Raw genomic sequence first — 6,060 nt, forward strand, 5'->3', positions numbered from 1 at the left:
CCATGCATCGCGCTGACAGAAACAAACATCTTTCTGGGAAGAAGAGGGGAGGGGGCGTATGCCTCATGGCCAACGTGACATGGTGTGATGAAAGAAACATACAGGAACTCAAATCCTTCTGTTCACCTGATTTAGAATTCCTCACAATCAAATGTAGACCGCATTATCTACCAAGAGAATTCTCTTCGATTATAATCACAGCCGTATATATCCCCCCCCCAAGCAGACACATCGATGGCTCTGAACAAACTTTATTTAACTCTCTGCAAACTGGAAACGATTTATCCGGAGGCTGCATTCATTGTAGCTGGGGATTTTAACAAGGCTAATCTGAAAACAAGACTCCCTAAATTTTATCAGCATATCGATTGCGCAACCAGGGGTGGAAAGACCTTGGATCATTGTTACTCTAACTTCCGCGACGCATATAAGGCCCTGCCCCGCCCCCCTTTCGGAAAAGCTGACCACGACTCCATTTTGTTGATCCCTGCCTACAGACAGAAACTAAAACAAGAGGCTCCCACGCTGAGGTCTGTCCAACGCTGGTCCGACCAAGCTGACTCCACACTCCAAGACTGCTTCCATCACGTGGACTGGGAGATGTTTCGTATTGCGTCAGATAACAACATTGACGAATACGCTGATTCGGTGTGCGAGTTCATTAGAACGTGCGTTGAAGATGTCGTTCCCATAGCAACGATTAAAACATTCCCTAACCAGAAACCGTGGATTGATGGCAGCATTCGTGTGAAACTGAAAGCGCGAACCACTGCTTTTAATCAGGGCAAGGTGTCTGGTAACATGACCGAATACAAACAGTGCAGCTATTCCCTCCGCAAGGCTATCAAACAAGCTAAGCGCCAGTACAGAGACAAAGTAGAATCTCAATTCAACGGCTCAGACACAAGAGGCATGTGGCAGGGTCTACAGTCAATCACGGACTACAGGAAGAAATCCAGCCCAGTCACGGACCAGGATGTCTTGCTCCCAGGCAGACTAAATAACTTTTTTGCCCGCTTTGAGGACAATACAGTGCCACTGACACGGCCTGCAACGAAAACATGCGGTCTCTCCTTCACTGCAGCCGAGGTGAGTAAGACATTTAAACGTGTTAACCCTCGCAAGGCTGCAGGCCCAGACGGCATCCCCAGCCGCGCCCTCAGAGCATGCGCAGACCAGCTGGCCGGTGTGTTTACGGACATATTCAATCAATCCCTATACCAGTCTGCTGTTCCCACATGCTTCAAGAGGGCCACCATTGTTCCTGTTCCCAAGAAAGCTAAGGTAACTGAGCTAAACGACTACCGCCCCGTAGCACTCACATCCGTCATCATGAAGTGCTTTGAGAGACTAGTCAAGGACCATATCACCTCCACCCTAGCTGACACCCTAGACCCACTCCAATTTGCTTACCGCCCAAATAGGTCCACAGACGATGCAATCTCAACCACACTGCACACTGCCCTAACCCATCTGGACAAGAGGAATACCTATGTGAGAATGCTGTTCATCGACTACAGCTCGGCATTCAACACCATAGTACCCTCCAAGCTCGTCATCAAGCTCGAGACCCTGGGTCTCGACCCCGCCCTGTGCAACTGGGTACTGGACTTCCTGACGGGCCGCCCCCAGGTGGTGAGGGTAGGCAACAACATCTCCTCCCCGCTGATCCTCAACACTGGGGCCCCACAAGGGTGCGTTCTGAGCCCTCTCCTGTACTCCCTGTTCACCCACGACTGCGTGGCCACGCACGCCTCCAACTCAATCATCAAGTTTGCGGACGACACAACAGTGGTAGGCTTGATTACCAACAACGACGAGACGGCCTACAGGGAGGAGGTGAGGGCCCTCGGAGTGTGGTGTCAGGAAAATAACCTCACACTCAACGTCAACAAAACTAAGGAGATGATTGTGGACTTCAGGAAACAGCAGAGGGAACACCCCCCTATCCACATCGATGGAACAGTAGTGGAGAGGGTAGCAAGTTTTAAGTTCCTCGGCATACACATCACAGACAAACTGAATTGGTCCACTCACACAGACAGCATCGTGAAGAAGGTGCAGCAGCGCCTCTTCAACCTCAGGAGGCTGAAGAAATTCGGCTTGTCACCAAAAGCACTCACAAACTTCTACAGATGCACAATCGAGAGCATCCTGGCGGGCTGTATCACCGCCTGGTATGGCAACTGCACCGCCCTCAACCGTAAGGCTCTCCAGAGGGTAGTGAGGTCTGCACAACGCATCACCGGGGGCAAACTACCTGCCCTCCAGGACACCTACACCACCCGATGTCACAGGAAGGCCATAAAGATCATCAAGGACATCAACCACCCGAGCCACTGCCTGTTCACCCCGCTATCATCCAGAAGGCGAGGTCAGTACAGGTGCATCAAAGCTGGGACCGAGAGACTGAAAAACAGCTTCTATCTCAAGGCCATCAGACTGTTAAACAGCCACCACTAACATTGAGTGGCTGCTGCCAACACACTGACACTGACTCAACTCCAGCCACTTTAATAATGGGAATTGATGGGAATCGATGTAAATATATCACTAGCCACTTTAAACAATGCTACCTTATATAATGTTACTTACCCTACATTATTCATCTCATATGCATACGTATATACTGTACTCTATATCATCGACTGTATCCTTATGTAATACATGTATCACTAGCCACTTTAAACTATGCCACTTTGTTTACATACTCATCTCATTTGTACATACTGTAATCGATACCATCTACTGTATCTTGCCATGTATCTTACATGTATCTTGCCTTACCATCACTCATTCATATATCCTTATGTACATATTCTTTATCCCCTTACACTGTGTACAAGACAGTAGTTTTGGAATTGTTAGTTAGATTACTTGTTATTACTGCATTGTCGGAACTAGAAGCACAAGCATTTCGCTACACTCGCATTAACATCTGCTAACCATGTGTATGTGACAAATAAAATTTGATTTGATTTGATTTGATTTCTCTGGTCAGTCACTAATTTGGAGCCTCTTCTCTGAATGGTCAGTCACTACATTAGAGCCTCTTCTCTGGTCAGTCACTACATTGGAGCCTCTTCTCTGGTCAGTCACTACATTAGAGCCTCTTCTGTGAATGGTCAGTCACTACATTAGAGCCTCTTCTGTGGTCAGGAACTACATTGGAGCCTCTTCTCTGGTCAGTCACTACATTGGAGCCTCTTCTCTGGTCAGTTACTACATTAGAGCCTCTTCTCTGGTCAGTCACTACATTAGAGCCTCTTCTTTGGTCAGTCACTACATTGGAGCCTCTTCTCTGGTCAGTCACTACATTAGAGCCTCTTCTCTGGTCAGTCACTACATTAGAGCCTCTTCTCTGGTCAGTCACTACATTAGAGCCTCTTCTCTGGTCAGTCACTACAGTCACTACATTAGAGCCTCTTCTCTGGTCAGTCACTACATTGGAGCCTCTTCTCTACATTAGGTCACTACATCCTCTTCTCAGTCACTACATTAGGTCAGTCACTACATTGTCAGTCACTACATTGGAGCCTCTTCTCTGGTCAGTTAGAGCCTCTTCTCTGGTCAGTCACTACATGGTAGTCTTCTCTGGTCAGTCACTACATTGGAGCCTCTTCTGAGCACTACATTGGAGCTCTCTCTGGTCAGTCACTACATTAGAGCCTCTTCTCTGGTCAGTCACTACATTGGAGCCTCTTCTCTGGTCAGTCACTACATTAGAGCCTCTTCTCTGGTCAGTCACTACATTGGAGCCTCTTCTCTGGTCAGTCACTACATTGGAGCCTCTTCTCTGGTCAGTCACTACATTAGAGCCTCTTCTCTGGTCAGTCAGTAATTTGGAGCCTCTTTTCTGAATGGTCAGTCACTACATTAGAGCCTCTTCTCTGGTCAGTCACTACATTGGAGCCTCTTCTCTGGTCAGTCACTACATTAGAGCCTCTTCTGTGAATGGTCAGTCACTACATTAGAGCCTCTTCTCTGAATGGTCAGTCACTACATTAGAGCCTCTTCTGTGGTCAGTAACTACATTGGAGCCTATTCTCTGGTCAGTCACTACATTGGAGCCTCTTCTCTGGTCAGTTACTACATTAGAGCCTCTTCTCTGGTCAGTCAATACATTTGAGCCTCTTCTCTGGTCAGTCACTACATTGGAGCCTCTTCTCTGGTCAGTCACTACATTGGAGCCTCTTCTCTGGTCAGTCACTACATTGGAGCCTCTTCTGTGGTCAGTCACTACATTGGAGCCTCTTCTCTGGTCAGTCACTACATTAGAGCCTCTTCTCTGGTCAGTCACTACATTGGAGCCTCTTCTCTGGTCAGTCACTACATTAGAGCCTCTTCTCTGGTCAGTCACTACATTAGAGCCTCTTCTCTGGTCAGTCACTACATTGGAGCCTCTTCTCTGGTCAGTCACTACATTAGATCCTCTTCTCTGGTTAGTCACTACATTGGAGCCTCTTCTCTGGTCAGTCACTACATTAGAGCCTCTTCTCTGGTCAGTCACTACATTAGAGCCTCTTCTCTGGTCACTACATTGGAGCCTCTTCTCTGGTCAGTCACTACATTGGAGCCTCTTCTCTGGTCAGTCACTACATTAGAGCCTCTTCTCTGGTCTTCTCTGGTCAGTCACTACATTGGAGCCTCTTCTCTGGTCAGTCACTACATTGGAGCCTCTTCTCTGGTCAGTCACTACATTGGAGCCTCTTCTCTGGTCAGTCACTACATTAGAGCCTCTTCTCTGGTCAGTCACTACATTGGAGCCTCTTCTCTGGTCAGTCACTACATTGGAGCCTCTTCTGTGGTCAGTCACTACATTAGAGCCTCTTCTCTGGTCAGTCACTACGTTAGAGCCTCTTCTCTGGTCTGTCACTACATTGTAAATGTCCAGAGCTTGCGGTTGAAATCCGGGGATATGGAGAGAAAATAGGTCCGGTATGCTCTGGTCTGAGTCGCGTTGTACACAACTGGCGATAGCTTTTCAAGCTAAAGGATAGCTGATGAGCACAAACCGTGGTTAGCTCAATACTAACTTATTATGATTATGATACACCATGGCAACCACGGAACCCAGACGAGAAAATATCCACCCATGGAGTAGTTGAGGACATCTGCACATGGAGTAGTTGAGGACATCTGCACATGGAGTAGTTGAGGACATCTGTCCATGGAGTAGTTGAGGACATCTGTCCATGGAGTAGTTGAGGACATCTGTCCATGGAGTAGTTGAGGACATCTGTCCATGGAGTAGTTGAGGACATCTGCCATGGAGTAGTTGAGGACATCTGCCCATGGAGTAGTTGAGGACATCTGCCCATGGAGTAGTTGAGTACATCTGCACATGGAGTAGTTGAGGACATCTGTCCATGGAGTAGTTGAGGACATTTGTCGACGGAGTAGTTGAGGACATCTGCCCATGGAGTAGTTGAGGACATCTGCCCATTTAATTTATTCAGAATGGGATTCTAAATATCCACCCATGAAGTCATTGAGGACATCTACCCATGGAGTAGTTGAGGACATCTTCACATGGAGTAGTTGAGGACAACTGTCCATGGAGTAGTTGAGGACATCTGCACATGGAGCAGTTGAGGACATTTGTCCATTTAAATGGCCTTTTTTAATGCCAGATTTATTTTTGGGCTTTAAATCCCATGTATTATTATTATTATGGATAAGTGTGTTTAGTTTAACCCGAAAGTATTTAGAATTGATTGTGAAGCTCAACAAAGTCACTTGTTGATGATCTAAACATGATTTGTGAAACATGCTAATATCGGTAAGACTTGGATGTAATTTTTGCGACAAAGGCTCAAACTTTACCATTTGGAAACAACAATGCCAGGGAAACAATTAGCTACTCGGTGTTGTCAAACGTTGTCCATAGACTCCCACAAAGGTCATGTTTTTAATGATTTTCAGCCCCTTTGATTAAACACTATTAACCAATAATGTCCTCGGTCACCTTGATCAAAAGGTGCCGTCCTGCTTGTCGTTTCATTCATAATTCATGTTGTGGGCACACCCAAAGAGTCGGGTTGTGACGCGTCTGATACC

Source organism: Oncorhynchus clarkii, chromosome 9, assembly GCF_045791955.1.
Source record: "Oncorhynchus clarkii lewisi isolate Uvic-CL-2024 chromosome 9, UVic_Ocla_1.0, whole genome shotgun sequence".
Taxonomy (NCBI): Eukaryota; Metazoa; Chordata; class Actinopteri; order Salmoniformes; family Salmonidae; genus Oncorhynchus; species Oncorhynchus clarkii.